We start from the raw sequence: 15,592 nt of genomic DNA on the forward strand, positions 1-15,592 counted from the left end.
GCGACTGAACACTTGGTCGAACGCTGTGCCAGTTTCTGCGCCCGTGGCCGTTCACAGCTGACAACTGCCCGGCGCTGCTCTTCAAGGTACGTGGTACAGGGCTATCATTACTGGCCGCGGACTTCATCGTCTACCCATGATTCACTGTATCTCTGACAGCGGTGCTCCTGTGGAGTCAGAAAATGTAAAACTCTCGCCGGTAAACAGTTTATACTGGAGTATTTATAAAGGTCCAGGTTTATTGATCCGATTGGTTAACGTATGATTGGTGCCCGGTCTTATTGTATTATTTCCCACAACCGTTTGTGGTTATCGAGCTTCTCCGGTGATGGATACATATTACATTCGTGCACTGTGTCCGCAGGGCTCACACCAGGAAGGCGATTTTAAGAAGCTGGACGCTACGCAATCCTTGTTCAAAGAAAAAGAGATCTGGGTAAGGACCCCAGGGATGCCCTTGTGAATTTGTACAGGTTACCTCTATTGGAAAAGGAGGTTTTCTTCATGGATATTGACCGCTCCAGGGATATGAGCGAGACAAAAAAAAATGACTGGTATGTGCACATCAGCACACACTCGCAGACCAGTACATGGATATTCTTCGAGCCACTGTCTCACTCTCTTGCCCATCATGTGGATGCCCGGGAGCCTCGATTTTTTTTTTTTTTTTTTTTTTGTCTCTTTCCCACCAGGCCATTTAGATGTGAATAATTCAGGAATAATGCAGGAATTCAGATATTGGTTTTCTCCCGGTGCATATCAGAAAGCGGATGGCGGGGTGCAGTCTCATCTCTGCGCGGAAGCGAGCGCGGCTGTAAGTGCGTGCGCGAAACTTTCAAAGTTAGGATTTCCCGTCGACTGTCAGGCGGGGGGGGGGGGGGGGGGGGTGCGAGCGAGAGAACCTGAGAGAGAGAAAAGGAACGGAGCCAAGAAAGTAAATGAATTTTAAAACGAGAAATTTCCTTCTGTCTGCAGATTTTTTTCTACCCTTGGATTGCCCTATTTATACAGTGCATTGATTTTACAATGCATCCATGGATTGATTAGAAATGCCTGACTCCTCCCCTAGGAAGCGCTCTGCACGCCGGCACTTTTTGATCTCGTTGAATCGCTCCCAACGGGGAATCAATGAGGCCTGCATTTCCTGTCTTCCCGTCCAGCCGCCCTCCCTCGCCCTCACCTTGTCCCGCACGGCCCTTTCCCCTCCGGAGCCCAGTCGCCCCCACGCTCCGTGCCCAGCTCCCCACTTCTGAGCACTGAAGCAACTGTCTGTTTTAAATGAAGAAAGGAATAAATTGTTGTCATGAGAGCAGTGTAATCAATCAGGCCGGATAAAGAAAGGAAAGAGGCGTAGAAGCAATGTGCTTAAAAATCAATTGCGCAATAAATATGAGTTACAACACCCCGAGGGAATATATCGCTTCTGCTCTCGGATGTGCGTTTTACAAATGGATTTGCGTTTTAATTTAACGTAAGATGATGTGCGCCCGCCCACTTTTTTTTTGTCTTCTGTTGGATTCGGTTGTTTTTTGTTTGCGGGGCAAATACAAGAGGAACGGACACGTGGCCCAGAACTTCGTTTTTCGGTTGCCCCACGTGAATCACGAGTGGTGAAGACGCGATTTAAACAAGTGACGCACACTACAGCCACAACCTCCTCCTCCCTTTATGCTCCCAAAAAATTATGTGTCTTCAAAGTACAAACATTCTGTGTTCCTATGCATCTACATGCATGATTTGTCCATAAGTAACTGCACACGCATGTAGGTATACCTAGAGTGACCACATGAATGTTACACTGATAACTGCACACATTGTATATTGCTAAAAGTGTTACTCTCATATAAAAGATGAGTACATACGAGAATGCAAGCAAATGCTTATAGTAACAGTAGTCAATAGAAACTTGCTGCGTCACAGCACCTGGATGGTGTGAGAGCACATGGGTTCGATCCCTGCTCAGGGTGTGTGGAGCTTGCACGTTCTTCCCGTTTCTGGGTGGGTTTCCTCCGGGTGCTCTGGTTTCTTCCCGCAGTCCAAACACATGCTGTTCAGGTTCACCCATAGTGTGTGAGTGACAGAGAGAGAGAGTGTGTTCCACTGATGTATGGATGAGTGACCCATTGTTAAGTAGTGTATCTAGCAGTGTAAGTCACCGCGGTGAATAAGGTGTGTGGGATGATAACACTACATAGAGCTCATTGGAAGTCGCTTTGGAGAAAAAGCATCTGCTAAATAAATAAATGTAAATTTAATGTAAAAGATCCCCTATTTGCGTGTGTGCTCGAGTACAAACAGTCTTTACTCTCGCGGGGCGAAGGAGAGATGAGGTTATCGGGCATAACGTGGCACAGACTGATAGTTAAGGGCCATCATTGTGCGAGCAGTGAGAGGACACACAGATGGACTGCCAGTCATCCCACCGTCAGCTCTGAACCGCTCTTCAACGCCACCCCACCCGCTGACTCTTATGACGCTATTTGCGAAAGAACAGCGCTGCTGGTAACGAAGGGAATCGATCCCCGTATTAACGGGGCCGTCGCGAGGCGCTAATAAACGTTGCCTGATTCTGTAGAGGTTTAATTAGCTCAGCCCGAAAATGTGCTTACAGGGCGGCCTGCCACTTGGACGTCACCTCGACCCGGCTCAGACGCTCATTTCACGGTCCAGTGGGACCCGGATCAGGACGCCGCACTCTCCTCTCTCGTTATTAATGCGTCGGTTACGGAACCGCGCTGCGTACATATTTATTTTCTCCACACGCCGTTGGTCTGTTTGTCCATCCACACCCACACCTGAAGCTTTTCTGCTGTCTTCAGATAAACGCCCAGAGCACTTGTTGTCCCGGCCCTTAGAGGCTGCGTTTCGGAAAGCGGCGTTCCCTCACGAGAGAGTCCTTCGCTGTGCAGCTCATCAAATCTCGACGGCCTAACCCTGAATTACAGTAACTCACACACACACACACACACACACACACACACTGTCTGAACCGTTTGTCCCAGACGGGGTTGCGGGGAGCCAGAGCCTAACCCGGTAACAAAGGGCGTAAGGCTGGAGGGGGAGGGGACACACCCAGGACGGGATGCCAGTCCATCACAGGGCACCCCAGGTGGGACTCGAACCCCAGACCCACCGGAGAGCAGGACCCGGTTCAACCCACCCATTACAGTAACAGTAATGTTAAATAAATATTAAATAGACCAATCTAAAAATATATCTTGGAAGCCAGTGTTTTGCATATCTCCTAACAAAGGACCACTTGCAACACATTCCTCTGGAATTAATTTATCATATTCTCATTCAGCCCTATTTTACACATTATTATTAAGTGAAAGTGGTTTTTTTTACACAGTGCTTTGAGCACCGTCTATGAAAAGCATTTATTATTGCTGCATAGAAGTTATTATGGTGAGAGAGAGAGGTATGAGAAAAAGGCACGATGCAGATTGAGCCCTAATGAGATTTATGCAACATTAATGTTTTAATTGGTGAGTAAGTATTTAATTTCAGAGTAATCCAAAATATAATAGCTGATGATTCCATAAAACTGTGTATGTCTTTGCCTCGGCATACGTAATGTATACAGTGCGTATGGGCCTGGAAAATAGACAGCGTTATATTAGTCTGAACATCAAAAAAGGTGGAACCCATGTTCCTGATGGTTAGGAAGAGCGTGAAGCAGCCAGTTTATGCAGAAAACACTGGGATTAAACGTGGCCTCATGTTTTCTGGGACAATATGTTCATGTAGAGAGATTCAGCTTTCATGCAGGCATATTATTTTAATGAGCTATTTGAGTGTACGGTGAGTTTATCGATTTGAATTCCAAACCAGCGTTTCCCCAGTGAACAATTGCATCCGAATTTTTAACTGAGTTTGCATTTTAAATCAGTGCTTTCTTTGACACATTTGTCACTCGATGCCTTGATTCTGACTCATTTCCACAGAGAACGGCTTTAAGAGGTTAAAGCAGGATGTTCACTGGCCATTAAACACCTATTTTGCTTTCTTTTTTGTGTTAATTGTACAAGGGGATGCGAATGGGAAAGGCAGTGCGGGGATAAAGGCACATGTGAGAAAAGACTCATGAAAGCACAGGGAGACGCGACTTAAGGAAAGACCAAATACTGCATGTCGTCGGTGCATCTCAGTTTCTGGAATGTTCATCTCCTAAAGTGATGTATCGTATTTTTTTTGCTTTGTTTTCCCAGTGCTGAGCAAACAATGGGCTGTAATGCGTTATCTTCTGGAACTTTGCTGCCCTCCTACGTAACAGCATCCTGTGGTCCATGGCAGAAGATATATGACGTGTATTGAGAAAAAGGTAATGAGGTTGAAGAAGCCTCCTGTCGAGGTAGTGACCATGACCCACAGTAGACTCCTCCACCTCCCAACTGGTGGTCCAGTACGGCCCCAGGCTCGTTTGTCACGGCGCTGTCGATGGAAGTCACTTGCCTGATACTGACTGCATCTGTGAACGAGAAGGACTCCATGCAAGAAAGATGAACTTCCAGGTTAGGACGTCTGTCCTCGCACTGCTCTGCTCTCGCTCTGCACTGTTCACTTTCCACGTTATGATGCTGCTCGCCGCCGAGAGATCGGCACGTTAACCATTACGTGGCCATGTATATTGCCGCGCATCATGACAAGCATGCTCCCCCAGGATCTGCACTCTTTCTCTCCAAGTGGAAGGAATTTCAGTCATAGTATTTGATAAGATTTAAGGTGGAGCTGCAAGCATAACCAGGAATTTCAACCCTTAGCTAAAGTATGACTAAGCATTTTTATTTCGCTGCCTCTCATATTGGCTGCTCGTTGGCGCCGGTGCGCTAAAAGCTGAGTCGAAAAAAGTGATTGGTCAGACCACTTGTGAACACAACTGTGAGCAGGACAGCGAGTAGCGCTGCTGTCTCACAGCACCTGGGTGGTGCGAGAGGGCGTGGGTTTGATTCCCACTCAGTCTGTGTAGTGTTTGCATGTTCTCCCCATGTCTGTGTGGGTTTCCTCCAGGTGCTCTGGTTTCCTCCCACAGTCCAAAGACATGCTCTTCAGGTTCCCCCGTAGCGTGTGAGCGTGTTCCACCGATGTATGGATGAGTGACCAAGTGTAAGTAGTATATCTAGTCACCTTGGTGAATAAGGTGTGTGGGCTGATAACACTACATAGAGTTCATTGGGAGTTGCTTTGGAGACAAGCATCTGCTGAATAAATGAACATATGGTTAGTACAGCCCAGAAATATAGCTCTGGAAAGCTGTAATCAATAGTCAAAAAACCCAGAAGTCACAGCTTTCTGTTTGCTCAACGTGTTTTTACCTAAATCGGCTCGCGGCTCAGTGAAAACGTACGGAATTCTCGGCAATTACCGAAGAACTTCAGGGGTAAGTGCCTTGCTCAAGGATATTAGAACACATTTCCCCCCGGGGAATTTAACCTGCCACCACTTGGTCACAAGTCTAATTCCTCCTTCTTATACCACCTGCTGCCCCTTCAGAGCTCTGCCAAATGCAATATCAAAATTCAGCGGAACCCTTTGTCAAAGAGCGTGCCGCTGAGGCGTACACCATCCTAATGCAAAAGAAGCCATAACTCAAGGCCGTGTTGTGTCAAGCAGCCGGCGTTAGTGTCATTGCTGTTGGCCGGCCTCTGAGGACCTGGCGCCGGACGCCTGCGGAGAATCCGACTGCTGTGGCGAGCTCCGTCTCCAGACCTGGCTCCGCAAGCGATGTCAATGCCGCATATCAGAGGACTCATTAAGACGCACAAACGCAACGGGCAGCAAACTTCCGGGGCGACTGAAATGCTCCTCTAAGCAAATTGCCTTCGTTCTGAGAGTCCAAGCGCTGCGATGTATTTCCTTTCAATGAAGAAACGGTCTTTTGCGCAAAACATTTAATTGTGAAATAAACCTTTTGGAGAAAACACTCACCGACTCGGTCACTGGTCACTTGTCTAGGACAATAACCGTGTCCTAGATCACAAAACAAGTTTTAAAGTCGAAATAGCTGTGTTGAGTTTTCCTTACAAAAGTGAAGAAATGTTCTGCTTAATAAAAGACAGTGAACTGTTTAGCAGTAAGATGAGTTGGACTGTATAATCTTCGCATGACCCTCCTTCCTCAGAGCCGGACATTTCCAGCTCAGCTCGGCTTTTAATTCTTTTATCTGATGCACTGAGAAGGAGCTTTTGCAGAGCGATAAATAGGTAGGCGACAGGATTTCGTATCTGAAAGGTATCGAAAGGCACAAAATGTTTTACTTTTTGCACAGAGGTTTCCGCTTCTGGCTCTGTTGGGGTGGAACGACCTCCCCCTCTCACTCGGAACTGCTGAATCTTTGTCCACATTTAAAAAGTCTCTTAAAACTCATCTCTTCCAGGATTCACTTCGCCCATGATCTCTTAAGTTCATGTAAGGTATAAATGTTCATGCCCGTAAGGTATATGTGTTCATGATCATGCTCAGATCAGTCCTTTACAGAGCCACTCCTGCAATGCAACGTAAATGTTTACATTTATCTCAAAAAAAAAAAAAAAAAAAACTAGTACTAGGAAGGTGATTAGGAATCGACAATATTCTGGTTAAGTTTTATGCAACTACTTGTGTGATGAACGTCGGTACATATGGTGAAGGACGGAAACTAACCGTACTTAAGAATTACACGTCTGCAACTGTCTCTCTTCCTCCTAATGTAATGCACAAACTGTATTTTCTATGAGATCTACGTCGCTTTGGAAAAAAGCATCTGCTAAATGAATAAATGTAGATGTACTTTTTTTCCAAGGTGTAAAACTCCCATGAATCAAATCATTTATCCATGGAGAAATCTAAATGTGCTTCTCTTTGTCAGTGAACGAGTCATTATTGAACACCACGGTGTAATTTTGGTCTATAATCTGACATCCCATTGAGGTATTTATTCAGAGCTCATGCCTGGCTGTAGCGCACTGGTGTTTGGCAAAAAGCACACCGCTGATAAAAAAAATACTGGCTGCACTCAAATATATACAGTACTGTGCAAAAGTTTTACGCACTTTGCGGAAAAAAGCTGTCAAGTGAGAATGATTCCCAAAATAATGCTCTGAATTTACATTTATTCACTCAGCAGACACACATTTTCTGAACCGCTTGTCCCATACAGGGTTGCGGGGAACCGGAGCCTAACCCGGCAACACAGGGCATAAGGCCAGAGAGGGAGGGGACACACCCAGGACGGGACACCCGTCCATTGCAAGGCACCCCAAGCAGGACTCGAACCCCAGACCCACCAGAGAGCAGGACTGTGGTCCAACCCACTGCTCCACCACACCCCCCTCGCTCAGCAGACACTTTTTTCCAAAGCAGCTTACAATGGATACTATGTAGTGTTATGAGCCCACACACCTTATTCACCATGGTGACTTACACTGCTAGTTACACTAGGTCACTCATCCGTACATCCATGGAACACACTCTCTCTGTCACTCACACTACAGGGAACCTGAACAGCATCTCTTTGGACTGTGGGAGGAAACCAGAGCACCCGGAGGAAACCCACACAGACATGGGGAGAACATGCAAACTCCACACAGACTGAGCAGGGATCGAACCCATGTTCTCTCACACCACCCAGAGGCTGTGAGACAGCAATGCTATTCACTCTGCCCCAATGCCACTCCGCTTATGAACTACTTAATAAAGTTCCTACAAAGCTCAGTAACCATCCATCGTCAACAACGATCGACATCCTTGTCTCGAGGACGACCGCCTTGTGTCTTGTGGCAACACTCACCCTTGCCATGGTGTAAGATCTGAGAGTTAAACTGCCACATGTGACAAAACCTCACATTTTCGGTAAGTTGTCCCTCGTCCAGTTTTATTGCCTCTATACAGTGTTTCTGGTTCAGTTAATCGCCGTGCCGTACAAACACCTCAAGTTCTCTATTTGGAACGTGGTTTATTACCATTTTACTTTCTTTCTTTAACGACGTACGAAATCCTTCTTGTAATACTGTAACTTTTCACAAAAGGAATGCTTGGAAATCTAAAATATGCTCTTTCCAATTGACACTAATGCAAAAGACATTATAACCGCCTGAAACTAATATTTTTGTGAAACATCTAAGTGCCTAAGACTTTTGCACGGTACCGTATGTTTCCTCCATGTGCAAATAACGGGTGTCATTCTTGGCATTTCGGTACGTGTCCTGCGAGGAGAAGGCGAAGAGAAGTCAGAGCGCTGGTCTTGGAGCTGCTCTCAAACGGGGCTGCTCCTCTGAAGCACTTAACATTCCATTACATTATCTGCTTAGATACCCTTATCTTGGTCAGTTTACAATTCACTAACAGCATGGCGTCCATTTATAATGAAAGGGTGGAAGTAGCCCAAAGAATAGACTAACTGTTTTCAGGGGGGCAACTGGGCTGTTGAACAGAAAGCTGAGATTTAAATTCGCAGCATTTCACCATACGGGTTTACCGTTTCACCGTGTATCCTCTCGCACCGTGGCAACGAACGCAGCAGAAAGGTGCGTAGGATTGACTTTTTTACTCTCTTCCGGAGGGAACGGCCCCACTACACCTCCACACAATTTCCGGAGCCTCTGCGAAGGTTAGACGGCCAGTGAGCATCCTGGGGTGGGACTGTGTGACACGTCACCTGGGGAGACCTTAAAACTTTACACACAGCTTGGGGAGGTGTGCCATCTTCACTCGGCTCTTCTGACCACGGAAAAAGCTTCTCCTTTCATAGGCCGAGGACCCATTCAGAATGTGATGACAGCCTAGAAAATCAAATAATTTCAGAGAAAACACCGCACTGAACTTAGTTCACCGACACTTGATTACGCCACATAGAACTGTGCCTCATCTCATAATTGCATTAAAATATTTCTGCTTATAAATTTTATTTAATTACCATGAATGATAAGCTTTTCTTTTTACTTTCTATTATTTTCAAAGCAGTGAGCGCACTGGCGTAGTTAGTTTGTCTGTGTCTGCTCTCCGGTGGGTCTGGGGTTCAAGTCCCGCTTGGGGTGCCTTGCAATGGAGTGGCGTCCCGTCCTGGGTGTGTCCCCTCCCCTTCCGGCCTTGCGCCCTGCGTTGCTGCCTTAGGCTCCGGCTCGCCGCGACCCCGCCCGGGATGAGCGGTTTCAGACAGTGTGTCCGTGTGTGTGTATTTTCAAAGCAACCCTCTGCGCAGACCAATCACAGACCCCATGAAGATCATCCATGAACACTTAAGGGGTCCACGGAACCCGAGTGAAAGAGTGCCTGTCCCTTTCGTCCTCTATCCAGATCCTCCATCGCAACATCTGCCCGAAGGAGAACAGCCGAGCCGGTTTTGCCACAAACGGGGAAGTCACGCAGACGCACCGGTGTGTTACATGGCTCACCGCCGAGGGCGCGGTGCCTTCCACCCGGACGCTGCTGCTCTCTGTCAGGACCCATGCTGCCGTCAGCCTGCTCTGCTCCTCAGTCGCCCCGGCGATCAGCACTTTGCCGGACGGCGCATCGCCGGAGTTTGCCTGCTGGTCGGCTGAGCTGAGCAACAGCCCCCGTTGCGCTCCGCATCGCAGGTTTGCCCTCTCAAAAACAAAAACGGCAGGAGCGACAAAACACCTGGCAGAGCGCTCATTGCAGCTTTAAACATGAGGCCCGTCTGCCCATTTCTCCATCCACCTCGGTTCCAAAAACAAACGCTGCTTTTTTTACACTCATCCCAGCCCTTGTTTGCTTAAAAAAAAACACAAGAAACCTTCTTATAGTCCAAGAAAAAAAGAAATTCACTCGGCCTTTTAGAGGATTTTTAAGTAACACAAATAATCACTGACAGATTGTATAAACTGTAACAACGGTTTGAATTGCACCGAACTCACGCATTAAAACAAATTTATAATCGATGCCTCCACAAAGAGGCGAAATACAGACAGGGCCTGTAAGAGTGCATTTTGAGCAACGCAGAACCGCTTCATGGTACTTTGGCCTCTTGTGCTGCACAGCGCTTCCGGGAGAAGAAGGACTCCTCGCTTTGCAGGTGGAAGGCGACCTGCTCCGGAATCGATTTGTCCCCCTCACGACCTGTAGCACCTATACACCTTGTCATGCTGAATTACTTCTGAAACGATGTTAAAACACTCGTGTTTCACTGAAATATGTAACATCCTATTTTTTTTAACCTTTTCAGGGGCAAAACAAAAGCTTCTTCTTGGGAATCTTTCAGGATTTATGCATGTATCTGCAAGCATTTTGTTTCTTGTGTGTGTGTGTGTGTGTGTGTGTGTGGGGTGGTGTAAATTGTCCCAAGCCGCTATGCTCAAGGTGACAGCTGTATTGATTCCCTCTATCTTTGCACACCCTCTATTGTTGTGATCCCTTGGCCACCTGTCGTGATGTACCAAGGCTTCAGTAAAAAATTGCCTTATTGTTTTATTTTAAAATTTATGTTTTTTTCATCTTCTTCGGTTCCACACTGGCACTGGATATATTGTATAGAAACAATTATGTTTAAAAGAAACTCAGGTCAGAGGAAACGGTCGAGAGACATCACATCATCCTGCCCTCGGACTGCTTGAGTCGAAGCTCATTGGCAGGTCCTCTCTTCACGCTGGTCGCATCCCCCTGGAGGTCCCTCCAGAATCAGTGCTCGGTCCAATACTTGTCTCACTGCACGTGGCGTCACCCCCCCATCAGTTCTCATATCGCTATTCACAATCATGAAACTCAAGAAGCTCTCTGCCCCACCCGTTAAATACCCACATCCCCACGTTGATCCGTACCAGCTGACCTACCCTTCTGGGTGACCAACCGACGACATAACAACCTGTCCACCAAGAACATTCTTGAGCCCGGTTGCACCTGGTTGCACTTCACGGTGAGCTTCTCATCACCGCCATTCGCTGCATGATGATGCCGCCATCTAAAAGAGGTCAAGGAGTTCGCTTCATTGAGAACCTCCGTGGCTTTACTCGGAAACGCCATCCTGCAGATTCGGTTCAATACAATCGCATTCCATTTAGTTTTCCCGCTCAGCGACACAGAGCGCTGAACAAAGAATCATGAGACAGATTTCTCCTCTGCAGCGACTAAATAATCCAAGCCTGCCTCATTGCACTTCCCATCTAACTGCTGTTCCTGGCTATGATAATACTGTATATAACAGCTACAATTTCCTCTTGGGCACAGCCGTGCAGCTCATCTTCATCTTGCCTAACCGCTCCGACGTCTCGTCCCTCCTGACCTCCCTCCGCTAGCTGCAGTTCAGAAACCTCATGCTACCTTTTTTTTTTTCTGGGCTGTCCAGAGCACATCTCCCCCCGTACCCTGAGGACCTCATCAAGCCGAACGCGCCATCAAGATCTCGAGGTCCGCATCTTCCGATCCCCCAGTTAGCGCATCGCTGAAAGGTCAGCAGTAAGAACCGCACTCGTCTCTTCTCCGTCCCGGGCCCTCGGTGTTATGATGATCTATTCCGGTGCGTGACAACTTCTCAGTGAGTCCAGGTGTTCGTGAAAAAGGTTCAAAACCCACCTCTCCAAGCGGATTTCCCACTTTCCACCCCTTGCACAGTTGTACATACATCTTTCAAAAGCATAGACGTAGAGATTGCACCAGTGTGTCACCATGGGCCCGGTGGGAGGAGCTGGCTCAGTTTTGGTCGCTTACCTCATGAACTTTTCTTCCCTAAATTTACATTTTATGGCTAAACCAGTTAAACAAATAAATGTAAATTGAACTTATGATCATGCACAGCCAGTAGTACAAGAGTGAAATATTCAACATGTGACTGCTCTTTATTAAAAAAAAAAAAGAAAAAACTGTTTAATATAGTTTGTAATTAGTATAACTATTTCGGCAAAAGCACTGTTTTAGATGCGAGCAAAGCGAAAACAAGTGTTCCATTATTTACACTTTGTTAGTCTCCGAGGAACAAAAGTAATGCGTGTTTTAGTAGGGTGTAGGGTGTTTGCTAAAATATGATGTTTGAAAAGTATGTATTTTAAATAGAGATGGATCTCTATGTGTTTGGAAAGTAAAAATATTGCGGTGATTTTTCTGAATATAATTTTTCGACATGGGACACATTTCCACAAGGTGTTTCAAGGCACCAGCTCACGCTTCCCGGGTTGGCTCTGCTAGGGGTGTATGAAGCAGAGCAGCTTTCCACACAGCCGGATCCTCCTGCAGAAGGCAGCGTTACAGCAGCAAGGCAAATAAATCAATAAATGAAACGATCAGAGCGTTCTTTTTGCTCCCTGCTGGCTACACTTGGGGTAAACTATCGAAACGTCAGTTGACAGCACAGTTTCATTTTTTTTCCTGTTTATCTTTCTCAAAAAGCTCCAGTCACTTATCTCCGGTTGCTGCGTCCCCCCAGACGGACCCGTAGAGGACCCAGTGAGAGCCGTGTCCTCCGCCAAGCTGATGCTTCTCAGGGGGCTCCGGGATTAGTAGCGCCAACCGAAACGAGGTCCTGGAGCTGCCGGAGTGACAGCGCCGAGCCGCTCCCTGATAAGCATTAAGGGGACATGTGAAAAAGCGCAAACACGTCCCTTTCGATCCCCAGTAACCCCCTCCACCCGCAATCATGGTCTCCAGTTTCCCCAGACTGGGACAGCAGGCAGATCTGCATTGGCTTATAGGCTCCAACCACTTGCAAGGGACAGCTGGTGGCAGAGTGGTTAGAGCTGTTGCACTCAAAGGTTGCAGGTTCAAGCATCACCTCCAGCTGTAGTACCCTTGAGCAAGGCACACACACACCCATTGTCTAAACCGCTTGTCCCGTACGGGGTCGCGGGGAATCGGACCCTAACCCGGCAACACAGGGCGTAAGGCCCAAGGGGGAGGGGACACACCCAGGACGGGACGCCAGTCCATCGCAAGGCACCCCAAGTGGGACTCGAACCCCAGACCCACTGGAAAGCAGGACCCGGTCCAACCCACTGCACCACCGCACCCCCTCTCAAGCAAGGTACTTACCCTAAAAATATTGCTCCAGTAAAAACTAGCCACCTGTATAAATGGGCCAACAGTTGTAAGTAGCTTAACGTTGTAAGTCTCAGCTAAATGAATAAATGTAAATTAAAAAGCATCACGTAAGTGAGTAAATGCAAATAAGAACACAGTCACTCGTGGAACATGGGCTCCTTTCTGTGTCACGGAAGCACTATGGTCACCTGCCAATAACGTCTCCGATTTGGGTTCGTAGAGGGCTGAACCTGCTTTGCTTAAATTAAAGTACACATTTTTCATTTATTTCATATTTTGACAAATATATGCTTCCATCTCTCTCGTAAATTCTCAGTGGCAGTTTCCACAGAACAATAGAAAAACTCCTGTTAAGTCTCAAAAATCATGAAACCATCATATAGAAAAGAAGTACTTTGGGGCTTAAAGGTCATTTTAATCATAACCATAAGCTCACGCTGTTTATTTCTGATGTTTTACCTCAAGATCCGTATCATCCGAGAAAAGATAAAGAGCTCCGAAAGACAGCGTTTAAAACCGGCTTTGTCGGTTTGTAGCTGTTGTTTGTTTTTAATCCCTTGATCGATGCTTTAAATAATTGATTAATTACCTCGTCTTCGCAACCCTTCAAAAAACTCGGATCGATACGAGGCCCGAGGACGGCGCACGCATGTGTACACGTGTGAAGCACAAGGGGCCGGAGTCGCACGAAGGGGTGCGGCGGCTCAACGGGAATCTTCGGCCTCTTCGAGTCGCGAACGGTGCCGAGCGGTAAGCTGTAAGCCCACTAAAGCCTGCTTAGCGCTCGCAGCAATCTGATGAGACGGCCTTTCTGCTTTATTTAGTGAAGTGCTGCCTAATATGATTACAAGGAGCGAGCGCCCTGCTTTCCCCATTCTCAGCAGTTTGCCTGCAGAATTATTACAAAGAGTCCCTGGTGCTGGTGCAGCAGGTATGGTGGGGGGGGAGGGGGGGGGTCACAAGAAATTGGGCAGTGTGAAAGGCAGAGGCAGAAGTGTCCAGCTCTGTGGTCGCTCTGACAGAGGACACGGTAAAGGCAGGTAACGGTGAAACAGCCCCTGTCCCAGCACTCGCCCGTTACACCGAATAAAGCTCATCGTTCCTTCAGTTTAACTGCGAAAAGTACTAAACTGGAGCCACAGTGTGCTCTCTTTGAAAGCAGCATAAATTTTGAATTTGAAAAATGTTATTATTATAATAGGGTGGGGGGTGCGGTGGCACAGTGGGTTGGACCGGGTCCTGCTCTCCGGTGGGTCTGGGGTTCGAGTCCCGCTTGGGGTGCCTTGTGGCGGACTGGCGTCCCGTCCTGGGTGTGTCCCCTCCCCCTCCGGCCTTACGCCCTGTGTTGCCGGGTTAGGCTCTGGCTCCCCGCAACCCCGTATGGGACAAGCGGTTCAGAAAAAAAAAAAAAAAAATTTCTTATAATAATAATAAGAAGTAGATAGATAGATAGATAGATAGATGGTTCCCCCACTCCTGTTGGTTTCCCAGGAATTCTGCCGGTAGCGCAGCGGCGTCGCAGTGTAGTTTGGTATTTGAGCCACTAGAGGGAGCCACGGGGGCTCTTCAGTTCGCATTGTCCCGTTCCTGTTAATTCTCGTCCTTAAACACAATCAGTAACTTTCAGCGCTTCCAGAATTATTCTTAAGCCTTTTGAAAGATCAGGACAACGTTTTCATTTAACTTTAATGCGTGTGTAAAAAGTCATGGCCATGACTGCTCTCAGAAGTAAATTCGCAGCAGTTTTGTTTCCTGCCTGCGCACTGATTTAATACAATTGACATGGATGGAAAGTGTGATAGAAGGGATAATGTGTCACTTTGTTCTCTCTTAAATCCATCTGTGGATCTCTGCCATCAGTCTGCAGTCAGCAGTGCGCTACTTTCCCATGACTTCTATGATGCTAATCTGTGGATCTATTCAAATATTTAATGGAATACGCAATAATCTTAGCAGTTCATTTAGACTTTGAGTTATAAACACGATTTGCAGGCTATGATATGTTTAAGGAAACGTTTAAAATGCATATACTGAAATAAAAAAATGAACTACAGCTCGCATAGTGTGTACTATATGGGTGATAGTATTTTACTGCTGGAACAAAATCAGATTATGGTTTTACAGAAGAACATCAAACTATAACATCCATATACATCATTCAAGCATTAAATGTGCAGTACAAAGCAAATTTAGTCAGTTTTTCTGGCAGATCTTGTAAGTAAAAAGCGCTTACATATTGCCTTTTCGGATTTAGTAACAGGTAGTTTCAACATCAATTCATAAACAATTAATCAATTTCTGTGGTCCATTATTTCTTTTCATACATTCAGAATAAATGGACATCACAAGACCACAGTTTTCAAGGAATAATTCCCTTTTTGCACTTTTTAAAATTTAAAAACGGTTCAATGAAACCGAATTTATAGCGCATCACCTGAACTGGAATGATGTTTTTGATGTGGCGTTATATTCGTCACTATTAATGTTACTTTATTTTACATGTACACCTGTGATGCGTTTCTGCCGCTATGTCGTGACATTATTAAACGACCTCCACAGCGAACTAAGTGCTCTCTTCCCATGAAGTGCGTCCGCACACCTTTTACACAGCGTGGTAAACAGTGGCACA

Source organism: Scleropages formosus, chromosome 2 (genome assembly GCF_900964775.1).
Source record: "Scleropages formosus chromosome 2, fSclFor1.1, whole genome shotgun sequence".
Lineage (NCBI taxonomy): Eukaryota > Metazoa > Chordata > Actinopteri > Osteoglossiformes > Osteoglossidae > Scleropages > Scleropages formosus.